Raw genomic sequence first — 22,394 nt, forward strand, 5'->3', positions numbered from 1 at the left:
CATTTTACGGGTTTCTGTCTCCTCCTTGAGTGTTAGGGACCATTTCTCTTCTTCAGACACATTGCTGCTGCTTGCTATGGGCAGAAGGAACTGATGGCCATGTCTCACCATGTGTCAGAAAGATGAACAGTGTCTCCATAAAGATACCAGAGGAAAAATTGGTAAAATAAAGTGTGGTCACTGTTGCAGCTCAGAGCCTTTTACCCCTCGTTTCTTTTTGTTTTTCTTTTCTGGGTGTTTTGATTTTTGTTTTGACAGGGTCTGACTTGCTAGCCTTGAGCTTACATAGCCCAGGCAGTCCTCCTGCTTAAGCCTCTCCAGGGTTGATCATGGGGTGAGCCAATACACTGGGCTCTGGTTTCATGAAGTATTTCAGATATTCCGAATTTTAGACATAAACTGTACAACTGCAGCTGAGTAGCTTGAAAAACTTTGAGAGTAAGAATGGCAAGTCGTGTCAATTCCGGAGTAATCTCCTCCACATTAGGACAAAATAAATCCAGACATTCTGCCAACCGTGCAGTTATGGAGGCGGTCTGTGATGAACAGCCCTACCCCGTGGTGCCTTCCTGGCCCATCCAAGTCAGGCTAGCAGGGAGAAGTACCTGCCTCCGTGCTGCGGCCTGTTCAGTAGTCAGGCTGGCCATCAGGGAGGGGAAAGGAGATGATTAACGTGTTGCAGCCGCTGTGGCCAGAGCCCTGTCCCTAGATCTAGAGATAAGAAGTGAAAGCAAAGGAGGGAAGAGCTGAGAGGTTCTGGCCGTGTTGAGGGAAGGACCTTCTTCCAGCTCTCAAGATGAAAAACAGCCCTGTTGGCAGGAATTTTTGAACAGAGCACTTCTTCACAGCTGGAATGTTTGAACAGGCCTCTAGAAGTACATGTTCCATGAGATAGAAAGTGGGACTCACTTTGCCTTCGAAACACGATGAGAGAAAGAAGAGAATTTTTTTTGTTGTTGTTGTTACTGGGCCCCTGAGAAACTAATAGCAGGTAAATTGTTCAGTTGGCTTGCAGTGCGATACATCTAAAGAGAACCGTCAGAATCGTGGGGGATAGACAGCAGGTAGGTTAGCTAGAAGCCACTGAAGGATCATGAGTGATGATGTCAGACATCTGACAAACTCAGTTCTCACTGAAGAAAAGGAAGCAGAAAGACTAAGGTACGGTAAAAAGCAAACAACCAAGTGATAGGCGTGTTTGCTAGGCCACATGAGCAACGATGAACGCAGCATACAGAGTAGTAACTCTCCGTGAAATTACAACAAAGAGGGAAAGATGGGCGGATCCCAGAGGAATTGTTTCATTTGCTGTAAAAGAAGAGTGGAAGATGCAGAAAATACAAATGCCACCCCCCCAGACTATCACCCACAGCCCCTTGGTGCATCCTCAGTCATTGGAGTGGATTGCCAGAGTGGATGGAGAAGCGTCTAGATTGTGCCACAGTTGTGCAGGCCCAAGGCACAAGCCTAAGCAAAAAGGCTTGTTTCTTGCTTGTAATACAAGTCCTCTTGAACATAGGCTGTCCCTATGAGCTCTCTGTGAATGGTCTTACTACGAAGTCCAAACTGATGGTGTAGCCTCTATCTGATGTATTCTGGCTTCGTGGAGAGGGTAGAAGGGGGTGAGCTGCGTTTCAGTCTCCTTCTGAAGGGCACACTACTCCTCGCAGTCTACTGCAAGTCATGTGACCAGCGTTGGTCCATAAGGCTGGGAAGTCTACTCTTCTCCCAAGAGGGGAGATGCATTTGTGAAAGACAAAACAGCACTTTATAAAAAACAGAACTGCGCATATTTATATTGTAATAAAGGTATTTATCCTGAGACATTTGTTTCTCATTTTATAAATGTATGCTTCTATCTCCGATTACATTCTGGAATGTATATCTAATTGTGAGTTAAAGTTCTGAAAACCATTCATCCAGACCCGTATAGCACAGAAGCTGAGAGAAGAGAGAAGGTCAGGAAAGGTGCAGGGAGATGCAGGACCGAGAAGTCTGGGTCCCTGTCATTCATTCCTCAAGAGAGGAAGTTTCCTTTCCCCTTCGCTACTGAGGCTGTGCACCGGAACTGCTTTCAGCAAATCACTGCAGAGACCTGGAGCCGAGGTTCTGGCACCTCCAAGTCCAGGCCTCCATGTCAGTGGGCAGCTGCCACACAAATGCTCCGGCCGCTCTGACATTCCCTGGCTGGCCACATGAGAGGGGCCTGAGACACTCAGCAGAGCAGCCCTCCTAGACCCTGAGCACTATCAGTGACCCCAGCAGATACAAGGAGCCACATGGCCACCCAGCGGAGGCCACCCAGTGGAGCCCCGTTTGAATTCCTCACCTGCAGAGCCCTGAGCTCTACTCAGAGCTGAAGCAAGCTAACAGCTGGTTAATGAGGTTAAGAGGTGGGAAGCATCACTTTACTGGAATTAGCATTTGGGGGTTACCATGGAGACTACATTGTTAGTAAAATAAGACACAGAAGCTGCAGAATGTCGAGTGACAGATATTAATCTAGAAGCTGACCTATGGGGAGAAAAATTCAATATAGGAAGTGAAGAACTGGTTGAGGGGACATTTTCTTTTATTTCCCCATTTTTATTTCTATGTGTATGGGTGTTTGCCTGGGTGTGTATTTGTGTATCACATGCACGCAGTGCCAGGGGGAGCCAGAAGAGGTTGTTGGATCCCCTGAGACTACATCACAGTACCACATGTGCTGGAAATCAAATACCAAGCCTCTGCAAGAGCAGCCCGCGCTCTTAACCACTGCACCATCTCTCCAGCTCCTTTGACCTAAATGAACTGTTGTTTCTTCAGCCCTCGAGTTCTTCAAGTACATAGGGAAGTTTTAATGGGAAGTAAGTGAACGTTTACTTCGCAGTGAGTTTAGAGAGAATTGGAGTTGTGGAAGCAAAGAGTAAAAGAAGTTAGCATGAAGGCATAGCTAAGGGCAAAAATTGAACTTAAAACAGCCTCAGACTTATAGAATTGAGCTGGGGCATATGGGACAGTACAGTGTAGGACATTGAATTCTACAGAAACAATGCACAGTCATCTGTCATGTGACCACTAGTGAGTCGTGGTGTGTGGATCCTCAGGGATCAGCCATGAACAGTCTTTATATCCTAATTTATTTTGTGTGCCTGGATATGTGTATACGCATATTCTCCGAATCTCCCAAACTACTGGACACATGGAAAATTTCAACTTTTCAACCTCAACCATTGTTAGCTATCTGAATATTTTTGCAAATCCTGAAACTGCTTTCAAAGTGGAAAATTTATGTGGTCTTTTTTTTTTTCTTTCGTCTTTTCATAACTCAAAAACTATTTAATATATTTTTCTCGAACTTTGCAAAAAAAATCACCTTTGGGCTGAAACTAAGCATGGAAAATTTCACCACAAAAGGCTAATTTTTTGGAAAGCTGCGAGAAAGTGAAAACGGGTTTATAATAGAACATTCCTCATGCATGTCAGCACTGCGTTTTGTCTAACAGGTTTCATCTAAGGGCTTCTGAGCACTGCGCCGCAGATCTAGGGATGCACTGCCAGCTGTAGACGGCCTCCCCCGATCCGGCCAGCTCTTGGTGAGATGCATTTAAAAGACAGAGGGCAGGTGAACTGGCTGCTGGCCAAGCCACTTGTGTTTGTTAAGTTTGGTGATACCGCTTCCTGGTCCAGGAGGAATTATTTTTATTTCCGAAAATATCAACTACCTTAAATTTTACCTTTAAAGTTTTTTAAAATGTTTCATAATACAAAAGTAAAATTAGCAATTAACAAAAGTTTATGTTTCCCTTTCCCTCTACATTTATTTACCATATGTTTCGCTGAGAGGGTGTAAAGTCCAGGCTGCCTGGAACTCACTGTGCAGCCCAGCTTGGCCTCAAGCCAACATGAGTTCTCCTGCCTCAGCACCCTGAGTACTGAGATTGCAGGTATAGTCTGAATGCACCTTTATGGTCCTTGAACCCACTTAGCCGATGGCTAATAATCTCCTTCCTCACACAAAGGTGATGCTTTCACCTGTGACAGATGGGTCACTTCATTACCACAGCTGAGGACACTAGTGCACCAAGGCAACAGGATTAGTGCAAGTTCGAGACTGACACAGTGAGTACCAGGCAGCCTGAGCTGTAGATTGAGACCCTGTTTCAAAACAAAATAAAAAATAAATTAAAGAAAAAGTAAGCATATTTAGCAGCAAACCATCTCAGCCAAATAGCAATATATGCTATCGTAGAGGACAAGGAATAAATAAAAAAAATAATTTATAATTTTACATTTTTATCATGACATTTTTTCAAAATTTAAAAAAAATCCTAGTTATAAAAATTAAGATACTTGAGATTTTCAGAGCTAAAATAACTATGTAATGAATCTACAAGAACCCATCATCCGTAGTTGTGTAGCTCCTAACGATTGGCTGTTTTCTCCTCACTGTTTCCATGAGTATTTGAGTAGAGCACAGTATAGGTGTTCACCCTTACGTCTATTTCATTGTGTTGCTTAGGAAATGACATAGGTTCTCAAAGCCCCCACATCATTGGGTAATATCACTCCTACAAGAATTAGTAGTAATCCCTTGATATGTCAGTTACAATCCACGTTTTGATTTTCTTTGTATGCAGAATTTCTTTTCACAGTATTCCTTTTTAAAATTTATTTTCTAATTATAAAAGCTATGGTATTTTCAAATTTCAGGAAGGCAAGAAAAACAGTTTAAAAAGCAAAGTACCCAGCCATAAGGAAGCATCCAGAGGGACTTCACCCACTGCACCGCTGACTGCTTTTCTAATGCGGCAAGTGGTCTCCTAAAACAAAACAAATATGGCTGGGGGGAAGCATTCTGCAGATGGCTGTGGTTAAGAGTTACTAGCTTGCCTGCTACTTTAAAGATAATTAACTTGGGCCAGCGAGATGGCTCAGGGAGCAAAAGCTTGCTGCCAAGACTGACAGTGTAAGCCCTATTTCTGGAAGCCATGTGATAGAAGGAGAGGACTCCCACAAGCTGTGCTCTCACCTTCACGTGTGCTCTGTGACACGTGCGTGTGCACAGACACAAGGAAAGAAAGAAAGAAAGAAAGAAAGAAAGAAAGAAAGAAAGAAAGAAAGAGAAAGAAAGAAAGAGGAAGAAAGAAAGAGAGAAAGAAAGAAAGAAAGAAAGAAAGAAAGAGAGAGAGAGAGAGAGAAAGAAAGAAAGAAAGAAAGAAAGAAAGAAAGAGGAAGAAAGAGGAAGAAAGAAAGAGAGAAAGAAAGCTAACGTAAACCTTACCCCTGTGCTTAGAACCAAGAAAATACTGTAGTACCCTCCTGTGTATTTTTATTTAATAGAGAAATAAAAGGAAACTTGGACTCCTTTAGCATCCTTACTTTTAGAATATAGATTTTGTTTCAAATATGCAGTTCCCTGTGGCTATTTACAAGTGATGTTTTTATTAAGTCTCATTACCATGGTCGTTATATCATAATGAGGAATGTTCTTTAATCCTTTCAGCAACTTAAAGAGGCTTTTATTAATCCTGTTCATGGGGGAGGAAATGGAGACTTGGAAGAACATTGATAATTAACTCAGATCCAAGCAGCCAGTGAGGACCAGTGCTAGGATTTGAACCCACAACGTTACTGTGTAGCACATTGAGTAACTGGCATCTGATTATAAAGGGTTTCTAGAAATCCATAAAAGGAAATCCAAGCTCAAGATAAAGATGCAAAGGATAGCGACAGATAATGGGCTGAAAAGTGTAACAACTGTGAAGATGCAATGTGACGTGGGACTTAACCAGTTAGTGTCTGTGGGATCACTAGTACCGCCAGTGTCCAGTGACTGAAGTGCTGCGGTTATCAGATGAACAGCCACTAACTATTACAGAACCCAGGGCGTGTGTCTTCTGCATACAGTTTACATTCTTAACACAGAGGCCCCAGGCAACTCATGGTTGTTCTTACTGGAGTGATGAGTCCTTTGTCTTCACTGTTTTCTATAGTGATCCCATATTATTGGGGGGAAGTAGTTTCTGTAAAGGGTGATCAAACCTCTAACTTTATTAATCTGTTCCTTTGGAATTGGGGTATTAAGAAAATATTCTCAGAGATTCAGGAAATACTCATGTGTAGATATATCATTCATTATAACAAAAACAGAAACATACATATTTCCTGTTAGCTTTTCGGTTTGGCTTATAGCTTGGGTCAAATTTTGTTACAAGCATAAGAAAAGATGCTGACCCCTTTTTCGTCTTTGTACCTCTGCAAGCTTGAGGGTAGGGCCTTACATTTCCTATATATCCCCAAAGGAAAACATGTCTTCCTTCCTTTTCCTAATTGAATTAAATTAAAGTACATATGTGACAGTCACCATGTCGGCAGCTCTGCTGAGTAACTTTGTCAATAGTTCCTAAGTTCCACTGATTTTTTCTCGTCATGCAAGAACTCTGATACCTGCCTTGATCCAGAAAACATCTGTCCTGTTGTCAGGAAGAGAGATCAGCGGGGCCTATGTAAAGGAGCAACTGTAGTTTAACTCCTACAAGATTGAACTGAATAATATTGTAGCCGCAGACTAGCTAAAGATGGAATTTTCACAGTACCAACTTTTGTACAAAATACTGAGAAAGGAAGAGGAAAGTGACCAGGAATATGGTGAGCAGACTCTGGGTGTCCCCACACACACACACACACACAGTAGCCACGTCATATGTCTGCATTTGTCTCCTCCATGCTTACAGTGCTAACCAACAAAATACAATAACGCGGAGGGGCTGCGTGGCTTCCATACCTAAGGTTTACAGACCTGTCCTGCTGAAGTTTGTCCCTCTAACTGGAAAAGCCAACTGCCATGCTTTTAGCTGTCCTGCTTACAAGAGATTACAGTAGCTTCTAGAAGCTAAAAGCACCTTGAGCCGACAACCAACAAAAGCCAGAGCCATTGGCCCTACACTGCAAGGGACTCCTGTTGGCAGCAGTGACCCTGTCCCAGTCAAGCCTCATGTGAGGTCCCAGTCCCAGCTGACACCTTGATTGCAGCCTGACAGGTCATAGGCAGAGGACCCAGCTAAGCCCCACCGAACTCCTGACCGACACACAGATATAACATGTATATCATTTTAATCTACAAAAGTTTTAGTAATTTGTCAGGTAGCAGCAGATTAAGAATAAAGAACAAAGTAAAATAATGAGACTACTGCATGGTTTCTCTGCAGAAAACCCCGTCTCTCAGCCCAGCCATGGCCCAAAGCATCAGCATCTTTGGTAACGGCAGCCTCCCCAGCTCCTCACCCTGCCACTCTTCCCCTCTGCCCCGTCTAGCCTGCTCTTAGCATCTCCTCTGCTACTTTATACGGTTGTACTAGCAATGACTCCAGATAACCAGAATGGCTGGGAGGTACGCTGACCTTTAAAGTCCTAAAATATCACAAGTAGAGATTAGCATCATTCATTCTTCTGAGTTAATACAGCCTTGGAAAAATAGTGTCCATATTCAAATCTCACTCTGCCATGAGATTCAGAGTAACAGTAAAGGACCCCAGGAGAGTGAGCAGCCTATGGTAAGGCAGAGTACATTACTCGTGGATTCCTTTGCAATGCGATGGCTGTAGATGTGAAGTACAACCTGTGCCTTGCCCCATGCGATACTCCATAGATGCTCAGCTTGTGGGTCCTCAGTGGGTGAGCATAACTGTCGGGACAGAGATGAAGAAGAAGAGACCAAAACAGATGAACAGAATCCCATGAAGCTGCCTTCTGTTGTTTATTCCATCCAGATGTTTCTTTCCGTAGCTGTTCATGGGGATGAGAAATGCAAACGTGGTCTCTGGGGAAGGAAGAGGCCTCTGCCACAGTTGCAGTGCTGTAGCATTTGTCTGTGCTCCCTTCTTGCTTGTATGGAAAATCTGTGAACAACACACAACGGAGACCACACAATAGCCCCTGAAGTGGAAAAAGCCTAAGAGGCACCCAGTGAGGGGTGTCTCACAATAGTAGTATATGGCAGCCTTGAGATCCAGCATTCCAGAACAGCTTCCTTGTAGTGCACAGGGAGGAAACAAGACTGTCAGGTTTCAAGAAAGACCACTGATGGCTGAGTGGAAGACCAGAGCCTGGTGGCAGGCTGTTGGAAGCGTAGGGGACCTCATGTTTACCTTCTACCTTTTGTTCTGTGAGCCCCACACGATTTCTGGAAACCAACTCCTTGGCACTCTTCTCTGTTTCCCCTTTTCCTGGGATTTCCCCCTTTGACTGTCCTCTGTACTGTTTTGGGGGAGACTTCTAAACAGTATTTTCCCTGATTTTCAGATAGGTCTTGGCTGGGAGATTGTGTAGCGAGAGTCCACCGTCCTGGCCCCACCTATGCCATTGGCGGCTGTTGTTCGGCTTGAGGTTCCCGTCCTGTCTGTGAAATGAATGCTACAGTGTGGATCTCTGGTTCTCTTGGACAGTTAGAGTTTTCTGTAGGAAGTTTAGATTCTTCACCTCCTCCCAGGATTGCATCTTGCGAAGGTAATCATGTGGACTAGGTACTCCTTTTACCGAGGGCACTGGCACACTCACACACTGTTCTGTCTCCTTGATTTCTCGTTATTCATGTTCTACTTCCAGACAAGATTCCCTTTGTTTATCTTATGCCCGTCCGTCTGCTCTTTAGCTCTATATGAAGAGAAATCACTTCCCTCGGCTTTATCTTCTGGTCCATCTAATGAAGCTTTTGATTTCAGCATTCATGCTAGTGGATTCTGAGGAATTTCTTTGTTCCTTTTGTAGTATCTTTCATTTCATGGATCTCAAGAAAACAGACTTCTACAGCTTTGTCTCAAATTGTCTCCACTCCAAATTCACTTTTCTGTGTTTTATTTATCTTTATCTGTTACAATCAGAGCTCCCTCAACTGTCTTTTGCTCCTTTGCTATTTCTTCACAGTGTAGAATGAGGCCCTGAAACTGCATTTGGTCAGCTTCACTGCAAAGCGAAGCGGGTACATGACATCTTAGAGTCCACTGCACCCTCATGTACCTCGCATGTGGTCTTGTTTTTATTTTCTAAAGCCACTATGTTTCCCTGGGGGTTGGAGGGGTAGTTTGTCCTCTTGCCTAGTGGTTCTCAACCTGTGGGTCATGACCCCTTTATAAAGGGGTCAAGTGAGTCTTTCACAGGGTCACCTACGATCATTTGTAAATCAGATATTTACATTATGATTCATAACAGTAGCAAAATTATGAAGTAGCAAAAAAAAAATTTATGGTTGAAGTCATCAGAACATGGGTAGCTGTGTTAAAGGATCGCAGCATTAGGAGAAGCACTGATCTTGCCTGAATGCAGTGTCCTAGAAGCAAACAGTCCAAAGGGCTTGTGTTGACTATGAGATTCTTGGAATCCAGGTTGAGTTTTTACTGTTCTCCCTGTTGTGCCCAAATTCAGAAGCTCCTCTCTTTATTTTAAAACAAGACTTTACTACATAGTCTTAGCTTGCCTAGAACTTGCTATGTATCTGAAACTGGCCTTAAACTTGTGGTAATCCTCCTGCCTCTGCTTATCAAGTGGTAGGATTACACATTTGTGCCGTCACGCCTGTGTCCTTCTGTGTCTAGACAGAGTATGACCAGGCAGTGCTTGGCAAGGCTCAGTAAGGGGGCACTGGATGCGGGAGATATTGTGGAGGGCCAACTACCTCTTAACCAATCTTTTGTTTATTTAGTCCATGAGCACCAGAGAGAGACTTGGGGGGCTTGTATGCTTCATTTCCTCGGGTTCTCTTCCCACTTGTGTGTGTGCGAGTGTCTTCTCTTTTTGGAACTCATTTAAGAGAACTTTAGTTTTCTCTGGTATACTTTGGAAATATATATTAGTTCTTTGAAAATTTTGTATAGTATGTTTTGGCTATATTGACTTTCTCATCCCCTAAATCTTCCCTACTCATCCAGCTTTTTATCCTTTAAAACACTAAATCAAGACCAATGTGTGTTACCCAAATACTCTTGGATATGTGTTCTTCCACTGGAGCATACTCGACTTAAAAGGTGATAGATACTCCCTTAGAGAAAACTACTCACCCTTCCCAAAAGCTAGTACTTGCCAATAGCTCTGTGGCTGGGGGTGGGGAGTTCAAACCCAGATCCGCTCTGCATGCTGTGATTCAGTCCGGGTTGAGCTTGCCCGTCGTATTAATGCGGTCAGTGCTCCTGTGAGTGTGTACTACAGCTGCCTGGCTGTGTCCAGGAGATAGTGTTTCCTCGTGGCCCTCCACAGCCTCTGGCTCATACACTCTTCCCCACCCCACCCCACCCCAGATAAACCTGCCTGCTAATGTCTCAGTCTTCATTGACTAATACTGTTTTAGATTTTAAGAAAGTTGTTATTTCTTCTGCTTCATTGTCTTTCTCTATTTTTGCATTTGTCTTGCTCTCTGGCTTTAGCTAATGCCTGTCAGTTGTTTCTTTTTGCATTTAAGGGTGTAAATTAGTTGTTTGGAGACTATCTTCATGTGGGCTTTTTGTGAACACATGGACTTCTGGCCTTCACTGAGGCATGATTAGTACAAGTTACTTTTTCTCAAGGACCCCAGATGTTAGTATGGTAACCACACTCAAGCTTCTTTAAAATGATTATGGAGATATTTTAATAACAAAGGAGCCCAAAATTCTATTTATAACAATAGTGAATTCTTGTATGTTATTGTTTCTGACTATACACACACACACACACACACACACACACACACACACGCACACATAGGCGCACAAACATACCTACAAAACACCCATAAAGGTTATAACCCAACCATGAAGACTGTTAATTCCCGAAATAATTGTGTCTACTTCAGTGGGATTTGGAATGTTAGGCATGTACAGTTTCCACTGTGCATACCTACTGAAATGGAGTAACGAGTGGTAGTGTTTAAAAACATTGGAATGTGCTGTATGAGAGAACATTTCAGAGGCATTTACCCTCGTGAGACTGAACAAAGGTGTCATGGCTTATTATTACAGATGTCTCTTTGATTCATGAACTGTAAATTATTTGATTCATGGTCTCATGATTGTTACATAGAGATTGTTTTAAAGAAGAAAGGGAAATGTTTTTACCTTAAAATAAAATCTGAAAACCACTATTTCCTAGTGGCATTTGGTCTCGGGATGCTTTTCCTAACAGGTGCACTTTTTTTATGTAAAACTGTTTTCTACCCATGGAACTGAAGTCCAGAAAAAGATTTGTAGAAATTGTGTGATGTTAGAAATAAAGGAAGTCCTTTTTATCTTTAAAAAGACAGATGAAATTAACTGAGAATATTGTAGAGTTACTTAGATTTAGACCAAAATAAGTTTTCTGTGAAATTCTGTATCTACTTAAAATGTGAATTATATCAATTAGAAATAATAGCCATGTTTACTGAACAACTATAAGGGCCTCTGAATTGTCTTACTGTTCCTGGCTAAAAGTTGGATTGGTAAATGTCTGTGGTTCCCCTATACAGCTTTTTTTGTTTGTTTTTGGATGCCGTGGGCATTTTTGACTGGCAAACTGGTAACCCATCTCTGTAGGCCCATGTGTCTTGAATGAAGAAGTAGACACCTCAAGGCTACCAGAAATGCTACCCAGTCTCTTCAAGGGAGGCAAGGGTCTTCCTGGAGAAGATGTCCTTCCTCTGAGCTCTTTGGGAGCTATGAGAACTCACAAGGTCAGGGAGCAACCTGCATGTGGGGGCCTGGGAGATGAGGCAGCTCTAGGATAAGAGCCGCCTCTGGAAGCTGGTGGGTGGGAGACAGCAAGAAGGAGCAGCTCCCTCAGAGACCTGTGAAGAAGAAGTGATTACAGAGCGGGTCTCTGGTGGTCTCTGGTGGGCCTTTATTTTAACCTGAACTGAACAGAACGGATCCCCCCTGTTTCATCATCACAGCTAGTGTGAGAATCCGCACGCTTCTTCCGTAGCTTCTGCATGAGCTCTCGTCTGTGAACTAACTTTCACATTCCCGAGTTGCAGCCTCTGTCTTTAGGTTAACTGTCCCAACTGATGGGTTGCTCTTTGCTGAAATGGAACTAGAAAGCCAAGCTTTGTGCCTCCCAGATCACCTGTGAGAAGCTATGAGTCCATGCAAAGCTTGTACTGTGTGCTAAGGGCCCACCTCTGTGTGTGTCTCTCCCTTGTCTCTCTCTTAGCACAGTGAATAATTCCTTTACCACATCTTAGTACAGACTTTAAAATATCATTTTTGTGTACAGTACAGAAATGTTTTGCAATGTCTCTCAGCAGTTAAATGGGGGAATAATCTATAGAGATTTCCCTGAGTAACCTTTGCTGTGCTGTCAATACATTGCTCACATAGGTGACCAGTAATAAGTGTTAAAATTCTCTCTGAGGCCTTTTATGAGATTTGGGGCATGGTTAAACAAGACTCCCAAGGACCCAATTATTTATTCCTTGTATACAGACACCTGTTGCACATTCTCATTCTCTCTCTCTCTCTCTCTCTCTCTCTCTCTCTCTCTCTCTCTCTCTCACACACACACACACACACACACACACACACACACACACACACACACACCTTCTCTGAAGTCAGAGACTTCCTTGCCTACCTGCCATTGTTTGTCAGTCCATACAACATCTGTCATATTAAGGGCACTCAGTGTGTTGTCAGTGAACAGGCCAGTGCACAGCCAGTAGACCAATTGCCCCTCATTGCCTTAGCCAGCAGCTGAGGTATTCTGACTTCATGACCTTAGTGAGTACTGGATGAAAAGGCTTGACATGCCAGAGGCCATCTTGTCAAAGTGAGAGTTTGGTAGCTGTATGCAAGAGTGAGTTATTGTCACCATTCACTAAATTCTGAGGCCACCTGGAGAGTACTATTCTTTGGGGATTTTGTTGTTGTTTTGCTTGTTTTATTTTTGTTTTGTTGTTGTTTTACTGAGATTGGGTTTTTCTATGTAGTCCTGGAGCTCCCTCCATAGTCCAGACTGTCCTCCAGCTCAGAGATCTGCCTGCCTTTGTCTTCCGAGTGCTAGTATTAAAGACGTGTACCACCACCACCCAGCTAAGAGCATCTTTAACTCAGAGTGGCGGGTGCTTCCTAGGAGACTCTTGTGCTTAGAGCAGCCTGTGAGGTGTGATCTGCAGGAAGCATATGATCTGCCCATCATCTCTAGGGATTCTTAGTGGCGGCATCAGGACAATTCCTTTCAAGAGATCTCAAGCTAAGAGGAGCACTTTGCTCTCCAAGTAAAATAATTGTGGGCTATAAAGATAAAAGCTTAAAGCCTGAGAGGACGGGGTGATTTGGAGTCAAGGTTTCAAATATCTGCGTAATAAGTCAGGAAGAATCTCTGCAAATATTCATGTATTCCCTGTGAATTAGCAACACTGACCTGTAGGTTAAATGCATGAAATGGCCTCTTTTTCCCTTTTACTAGAAAAAATAATGAGGTGAAGAATCTCAGCCTTCTTAAGACCTGGAGCTCGTTTGTTCTCGTGCTGCGTGACTTCAGAGCCTTGTGTAGATTGCCTGACAGTAATTGCAGTAACTGTTTCATCAGGAGGGGACAGTGGTTACTGCAGAGGAGGTTCTCATAGGCACTGTTTTCAGTCATTAGCGCCCAAGTCACCCTGCTTTATCTTTGTTACTGTGTAGCTAAACCTCAGGTGTTTTCATCTATGAAAGGAAGACGCCTACCTCATAAGGCGGTTTTGTGTGTTAAATGAGGAAATGCTTATTGTGCATTTGTGCAATGCCTAGAAAATAGATAATCATAGTACTGTGCTAAGTGTTTGCCTAATGTGGAGTTTATCTCTGTCATTCTGATATATGAATTTAAAGACAATGATATCTCAAAGCAAGCTCACCAACTAAAGTGACACTTGGAGTTTACGAACTGCACACTGACCAAGTGAGCCGCTATGCTTGTGTTTCCAAAGGGGTACCAAGGAGAGGGAAATACGACTTCATACCACAAGAGACAACGCACAACTAGGGTTACTTGGAGGCCTACACTTTAGTGTGCACAGCTTGATTTTTGAAGGAAGACTTATATTGCATGTTTGCAAAGAACTGCTGACAGTCTGTGCTGTGTTTTCTGTCGTGGAAGAGGAAGCACAAGGCCATTACTGTACCAAGTGAGAACCGTAATGAACAAACAGTAAGGCACTCTGCTGACAGTGTCACAGTATTACTGTCATGGCTTCCCTCAGTGACAGCATGCCACATCGCTGCTGCTCTTCCGGAACAGTGGGCGCCTCTGTAATAAGCCAATCAAATGGTGGTGTATGAAGAGCTTTAAGATTTACTGTTTTTAATATTGAATTCTATTACACGTTTGATTTCCCGATACTGTGAAAACTAAGTGCTTCTTAATGAAATGCGTGTCATACCTAAGCATCACGGTCTCCTCCCACAGCCATCTCTCGGAATGCTTAACTTCTTTTCTGGAGAGTGGCTAGTAATGGCAAATTAAAGAAAAATAAATGCCAGAATACGGCCACTGACCCCAAAATGTGGCTGGTATACAAAGTCCTAATACGCTTACTTACTTTTTTGTAATGTCCAAAAAGCCTAATTGTGCCTTATTATCAACACTTGACTCTGAGCAGGGTGTGAAACACCTCTGGGACCAGTGGGTAAAGGCATGATGGGTAGCCCAGAGTTAATCCCCAGAACCCACATGGTAGGAGAGAAGCACTACATGGGGTTCCTCTCTGACCTATATGTGTGTGTGGACACACACACACACCAAAAATAATATAAGAGCAGTTTTTTTTGAGGTTGACTCTGGTAGGTGTCTGATGACAATGTTTCCTAGAGCAGACTGAGCTGGTCGTTGTGGAAATTCTTTGTGTAACCAAGGGCCGTGACACAAGGAAAGGCTTGTCATATGTGGGGATTTGGAACGCTGTTCCGCACAGCTGTGTTAGAAAGTTAGCTCATCTTTCTTGGCCTGAGTGGATTTTTTTCTTTTGTAAGTAGATTTCTACATGAGGAATAAAAGGAACCTCAACAGTGACTTTTTCTACCAAACTTAAACTGTAAATTTCCCTGAAGTCATCTGATGCTGTCTGGGGGAAGTGTGTTTCAATGGAGCAGTAGTTAATCCTTCTCCACAGAGGAGAGCTTGTCCCATCCACTGAGTATTGGTTGTGGCGAAAAGTCTCTGGTCTCCTTGTGTTTTTTCGAGGCAATGAGGCATTCAAAGCAAATATTAGAACTTCCTTATTGTTTTGGTCCATTCCCATGATTTCAGAGTGCACTTTAATTCTCAATTTGTTTCGATAGAGATCAACCAAATATAACCCTGTGGTCGCTCTTGTGTGTTTAGTTTCCCTTGCATGCAGTTTTGTTTTAACATGGGTCACAGTAAAGGATCATTTGTAAAAATAATGGATTGCTTCCTGTTTCTGCCAGCTGATTTGATCAGCCCAAAGTTCCTTAAGTACTGTGGGTTACACAACTAGTGTGGAATCTGTGTGATACTTTCAGTTTGGTAGTAACTGAATTAACCATTTATAGTCTCCAGCTCTCTGAAGACAATTTGGTAGACGTAGGCATCTGCTGCTGAAGTGAATAAACTTGAAACTAAAATGAACAATGAGTTTCCAAACAAGACTAAATTATCAGTTTCTTGGAAAACATATTGTTTTCATTAATTGATTGCACACTGGTTAGCTATAGATGTACCAGGAAAGCTTTAAAACAAAACAAAACAAAAATTTATTTCTAAAGTCACCATGTGAAACGTTTGTGGCATGTGTTAGCTTATTTTCCCATGTTCAGATACAGTAGGGCTTGGTTCTGCTCTTCTAAAGGAAGAGCCATGGTGTGAATGCAGGTGTTTCTCTACATGCTTGCAGACATAACTGCCACCCTCACTGTGTGCAGTGGTGGCCTATGGTGGTTTTAATTTGCATGTCACTGACAATTAATGATGTTAAACCTTCTAATATGTCAGTCATTTGTATGTCTGTCTTTGACTAATTTCTGTTCAGATCCTATTCTTATTTTTTTTCAAGTTTTATTTTTAATTTGTGTATGTGTGTGGTGTGTGTGTGTGTGTGTGTGTGTGTGTGTGTGTGTGTGTGTGCGCACGTGCGTGCGCATATGAATACAGGTGAATACGGGTGCCTGTTAAGGTCAGAAGGTATCAGATCCCCTGGAGCCAGAGTTTCAGGGAGTTGGCTGTGGGTGGTGAAAATTAAATCTTGGCCCTTGGGAAAGCAGCAAGTATTTCTCACTGCCAAGCCATCTCTGCTGCCCCTTTCCCTCATTTTTCAATCAAGCTTCTTGGTTAGTTGTTGAATTCCTTATCTGCTTTGGGTATCCTTTGTTAAAAACATGATTTGTAAACATTGCCTCCTGTTTTGTAGACTATCTCTCCCACTTCTCAGTTGTTCCCTTTACTCTGCAGAGCTCCTTAATATAATTCTATCACTTTGAGTTTGGGGTTTTTTAAGGAGAGGTAGGTTTTTGTTTGTTTGTTTGTTTTCTTTGTTTTTGTTGCTTAGGCTTTTCAAATCATGACTAAGGAATCTTTGTCCAGACCAACTTCATGGGCATTTTCTCTTACCTTTTCCCCTAGTAGTTTTGTGGCTTTAGGTCTAACGATTACATCTTTAATCCTTTTTTTATTCCAATGATATGACTAGGTGATTTCATTATATGTTTTGCATGTGAGCATCCAGTTGTCCCAATTCCATATACTAAAGAGTCTGCCCCTTCCCAGTATGTGTTCTTGACATCTTTCTTTTAAAAGTCAAGTATATGGAAGGTTCCTTGTTTTGTTTAATTTTGATTGCATATGTTCATTGTATATGATGTATTGCATAAGGACATTTTCATATAAGTCATATTGTACATTGCCCATACTTTGTCTAATTGGCCTAATTACCTTTTATGCCAGTATCACCCTGTTTTGATTACTGTAGCTTTGTATTATATTTTGAAGTCAGTTGATGTGATGCCTCTAGCATTGTTGTTTTTCTTATTTTAAAGATTGCTTTGGATATTTAGATCTTCTGTGGCTTGTACACAGCTTAGCTAATTTTTCCTGTGAAAAACTGTAACTGTGACAGAAATTGCACTGAATCTGAAGATTGCCCTAGGTAGTGTGGACATTTTCACAGCAGCTTTCTAATCCATGAATATGGGATAGCTTTTCATTATTTATGTCTAAAGTTTCTTTAATGTTTTATACTTCTGAGTATATAGGCCTTTCACCTCTTTTCTAAATTCATTCACTCTTTAAGATTTTATTTTCTGTGTATGTGATGGAGTAGGGGTACCCATGATCGCAGTAGCAGCAGTGGCTAGAAGAGGGTGTCTGATCCCTTGAAGGTGGAGTTGCAGTAGTTGTGAGCCACCTAACTTGGGTGCTGGGAAGTGAACTCAGATCCTCTGGAAGAGCAGTAGATGCTTTTAACTGCTGAACCATGCTCCAGCACTATTGACTAAACTCATCCTTAAATAAAAATAGAATTGTTTTCCTGAAACCTTTTAGGGAGTAGTTTGTTGGTGGTGTATAGAAACATTACCAATTTTCTTTTGAATGTTGATTTTCTTATCCTGCAACTTGACTAAACTCATTTTTTAGTTCCAATAGATTTTTGGTGTCTTACAACAGTTTCACTCCATTCTCTGTGATTTGTGCACCTTCTGTTTGTTTCTCTTACCTAATTCCCTGTCATGGGATATGATGTTATTACCAGGGTCCTCGTACATGGCTAGTATGAGACAGATTCCTTCTATACCTAATTTGTTTTGAAATTTTATAATCAAAGGATGTTATTTTTTTGTCAGATGATTTTTCTGCATTGTTGGCATGAGTGTGTAGTTTTTGCTTCATTCTTTGATTGTGGCCTGTTGTATTTGTAGAATTATTTTGCCTTTATTATTACCTATTAAAGTGTGATAAGAAAGATAAAGAAATATGGAGAAAGCTGAAAGGAGTTGGAAGAAGAGGTTTTTGGGTCCATACCTAAAATATTAACTGATGTTAGATGAAAATATATTTTAACTAAAATTATGAGATTGAATGATGGGGCGAGGTGGTCCAACCATAGAAATGTAGAAAGTAAACGAATGGGGAAAGTCTTATCTTGTAGTTCTTGCCAAGAAAACGCTGTTTGAGCTGTGTAATACTATATAAATTAAAATAAGCCCCAAGAGAAAAAATTTACCAAAAATGAAGTGACTTCCTTCATAGTTATAAAAGTTTACTCTTTCCAGCACTTCAGGCAGTATAAGAAATACAAGTAGTGATGTCACTGCTGGTAATACCGAATCGAAGTGTAATAACCGGATATTATAAATAACCTCAGGCAAGTGAATTTGGGGATTTAAATGAAATGGACTCGAGTCTGTGGGAGGGGGAAATATACAAAAGTAAATTCAAAAAGAAATAGCCTAAATACACTTGAACTATTAAACTGAATCAATCAATAGTCTATACTCTGTGGAAAATAAAAAGCCATTGCCATATAGCTTCACTAAACATTCAGAGCATAAATAATTGTGATATTTTACTAAACTTTCTAGATAGTGGGAAAGGGCCCATGCTTTGCAACTCAGTGAAGTCTTTATATACAAACCTAGATCTTCCCTAGTTACCGGCATACAGAAGTCCAGCCAGCACATTACTGAACAATACTGACTACAGCCAGCCTGGCTTCCTTACCACATTTCCACCCCAGGACCTAAAGTCTCAGTTTCTACATCTTTGTGCTTCTCCCTCAGCTGCTCCCAGGCTGTCCGCTCCTTAGCCTGGAGGGAAACTCTTCTAGCAAGGCGGGGAGGATGCTCTCCACCAGGGAAGGCTCTGAAGGGAATAGAAGAAGAAGCCCTCCCTGTCCTAATATCAGCAACTACTTTGCACAAACCCACCCATTTGAAATCTGCCAAATCTCATTAAATCCAGTACAGCGTCTCTATGGCTTTCACAATAAAAGCCTCGTGACTTTACAATTACTTAAAAGACATAACTCGGGATTGGGAGATGGAAAGCCATGGGTTAATAAAACACTACTCCAATTCCTAAAGGATTTTTTTTACCATTTTTACCTCTCAGAATACTAAAGCGTGCTGCTTGGTGTTGGAGTAGCGTGCCAAATCCCTGCATTATACTCTTAGCTTAGAAAATGCACAAAATGTACTTTCTGTGTGGATTTCTCACTTTCTATTGTGGCTGAAATGCTGCATTTTGTTTAAAAGCGTGTTGGAAGCATTTACAAGACATTGCTACCAAAGTAGCATTTTAAGTTGTCTGAAAAAGCTGTTGCTCACTTCTTGCCAAAACATTTTTACTCATCTTCCAAGCCATCCAGGTACTGCAGGAGCAAACCCTCCTCACTGGATAGAGGAGAAAAGTCAGAGAAGCTCAAATTAGTGTAACCAAAATGGAAACAAAATATCTCAATTATTGCTGTGGAAGAAAAAGTCTGCAGGAAATAGCTGAATACTTAGCTGAGAGATGGGACCCAGAAAAACCTAGATATGACTGTTCCACATAAGCAAGAGACACACAGGAGAATTCCAAGGGACACCTAGCCAAATTTAGCATTTGGGCAATGTCGTCAAATAGGTTACCATGAGAAAGGAACTGCCCACAGCAGATGAAAAAGAGCCCAAAACTGACCTCCCAAGGCCCACAGGAAAAGTGCACTGATACTTAGACATATGTGAAGGAAATGGTCAAACAGTCGCTGATGTCTGAAATCAGAGAACAGACCCACAACCGATGTAATGCAGCACTGCAGGGAAGATAAGGGCCAGCATATCTCATCTATTATAAAGAAACACTATGAATGAAAAACAATTCTTAACTCAGTCAGAGGAGAATTTCTTTAAAAAATAAAGCGCAAAGAAAAATAAGTTGCAATGAAAAGACCAGGTGTGCTACCTGACTTACTGAATAAAGGCCCATGCCTACAAGCCTGGCAACCTGAGTCGGAGCCCTGAAACCCACACGCTGGAGAGAACCAGTTCCTCCCCACGTTATAATCCCATGTGTGCACTTTGTGTATGCATGCCCCCCACGCACATACATAATAAATATAAATGTTAAAATACAATCATGTTTTAAAAAGAAAAGACTAAACCCAATTTGGAAATTACCAAAAAGTTTGAATAGATACATCTGCAAAAGAAGAAATGCCATTGTCCAATGCATACCTGAAACTGTGCTCAGCATCACTAGCCGCCAGGGACATTCAAATCAAAGCCACAAAGTCATATCACTGAGGATGTGTTAGGATAACCATTGCTGTGGCACACTCTCCTCTAGACATGACATGGCCATGGCCCTGATCAACAGTATGCAGTGTAATGCCTGGCAGGGGATCTGTACACAGTTGAGCTCAGGAGCTCACAAAGCCCCACGCCCACCCTGAGGGTTTATAGGCAGTTTGCTGGGAAAGAGAGTTTTTCTTAGCAACCCATAAGTTGTTGACAGTCCTGAAAGTAATTCCAGGTATACTCAGTGCATTTTTGTCATTTTGTCATTTTGTCATTGATGTCCTATATGGGGTGAGCGTCTTTTTTTAATTACACACAGCTATTTAAAAAGCAAGAGAGGGCCGAGAAGATGACTCAACAGGCAGGGCATTGTGGATGTATACATGAGGATCAACTTCAGATTCCCAGATCCCACATAAAAGCCAAGCAGGCCTGACAGCTACCAGAGATCAGAGTGAAAGGTGGGTATACAAGGTGGGATAGCTTACCAGAGCATAGGCTGGGCTCCAGTGCCAAGGCAGGAAAAGCTGCCTGGTGGTTGACTAATTCCTAAAGGCTCAGAGTAGAAAACTCTGAAGTTTAAAAATTCCAGGAGGTCCTAGACATGTAGGAACTATATTTTGAGATTTGTCTCCCAAAAGCTCAATCAGGCTCTCATAGTAGATATTGTAGAATTATTATCCCTTTGGACCTCTGACAGAAAGCAGAGACCAAAAAACACTCTGAAATACACAAGAATAACTAGAACACACAGTGTGTTGCTAACACCACACTTACTACAGCACTTTCTTTCCCCTGTTACATCATGTCTAGCTAGCAAGAAAAAAATCGCAAGACATGCTAAATAGCAAACTACACAGTGAAAAGGGGAGCAAGCAACAGACCTGTGTGTGCAGGGATGCAAAGATTAGCAGGCCGGGAATTTTGAGCAGCTATGGTGAATGCTAAAGGTTCTAATAGAACGAATAGCCAACATGAACTCCTGCAAGGATGGGGATAGCATCCACCCAAACCCCTGTAACCAAAATGAACATGGCCTTTGTGAAGTACGCGAATAACTTAAACAAGGCTAATAAAGAACTTCTGAACTTGAAGTTATCTCAAGAGAAACCTCTACAGTCAGAAAGCAAAAATAAAAAGCCAGTAGTAGACAGTGTCTGAAGACCGGAAGGCTCTGCAAACTTGTGACTTGTGTAACAGGATTACTGTAGGGAGAGGAAGAAACAGAAAGCACTCTAAAAGATAATGACTAAACTCATGTCAGACACCTCAGAAGACACCACCCAGGATTAACACCTCCCTAAAATAGTTAGGTATGCATGTCCAAACTACAAAGTCAAAGGAATGAAATCCTTAAAGACAAGGAGAAAAAACACACACCCTACTTACGAAGAATCGAAGGCAAGAATCACTCTCAACTTCTCAGAAACCACACAAACAGGAAGAGAGAAGATGTGAGATATTCCGTATGGAGGAGGAAAAAAAAAAAAAAAAAAAAAAACCACCAACCTGGAATTCTCTGCCCTGTGAGATTATCCTTCCAAGGGTAAGGAAAGTAAAGAGGCTCCAGACAGAAGGAGCTGAGGAAAGTCATTGTCAGCGCCTGCCTCTGCAAGAACTGTGTTCTGTTCTTCTGACAGAAAACACTGGATCAGAAACTAAGATCTGACTAAAGATGGAAAACAACTCAAATGTCTGTCTGTAAAAGAAATAATATCTCTGTATGCATACAGTGGAACATTAGAAAGATAAGGCCAACATATACGAAGTTTTTAAACATGAGGTTGAAAAAATGAGTTAAAACTAGGAGGTTCGCTATGTTACATAAAATTAGTTCACCAGCGGCCCCTTAGTTGTGAAGAAATGTCGAGCGCTGGGAGGAGGCAGAAAAGGAACTGTCATTGTGAGGTGAGGCAGGCTGTGCACAGCCCGTCTTCCCCTGCCTTACTGTTTGCTATAAGATGACTTGACTTGCGACGTGCGTGATCGTATTTGGCATACTTCGCTCTGCATATTTGTTCAATGTTTAAAGATAAAGCCAGGACTGGTGCCCATCTGACAACCTAAGTCCACAGTGGAAGGAGTGAATAAACTCTCATTTCTAGATGTGCACCATGGCACATGCATGCATACACACATACATTAAACAAATTTCCAAATCTATTAAAAATCAGGGGGTGGCTAGAGAGATCTCTC

General features: G+C 41.9%; 1 protein-coding gene across 7 annotated transcripts in view; it reads left to right on the forward strand.

Annotated features, from left to right (window-relative positions):
- The window catches only part of Ldah (lipid droplet associated hydrolase), an 84,571-nt gene that overhangs the window by 36,588 nt on the left and 25,589 nt on the right, over window positions 1–22,394 (forward strand). Inside the window, exon 6 of one of the 7 annotated variants that reach the window (XR_010052084.1) lies at window positions 3,489–3,578. The exons of the other annotated variants lie outside the window; for them this stretch is intronic. The gene's annotated coding sequence lies outside the window, so the exon portion shown is untranslated. The remainder of the gene's footprint in view (window positions 1–3,488; window positions 3,579–22,394) is intronic. 7 annotated transcript variants of the gene reach the window in all.

The sequence above is a fragment of the Rattus norvegicus genome, chromosome 6 (assembly GCF_036323735.1).
Source record: "Rattus norvegicus strain BN/NHsdMcwi chromosome 6, GRCr8, whole genome shotgun sequence".
Taxonomy (NCBI): domain Eukaryota; kingdom Metazoa; phylum Chordata; class Mammalia; order Rodentia; family Muridae; genus Rattus; species Rattus norvegicus.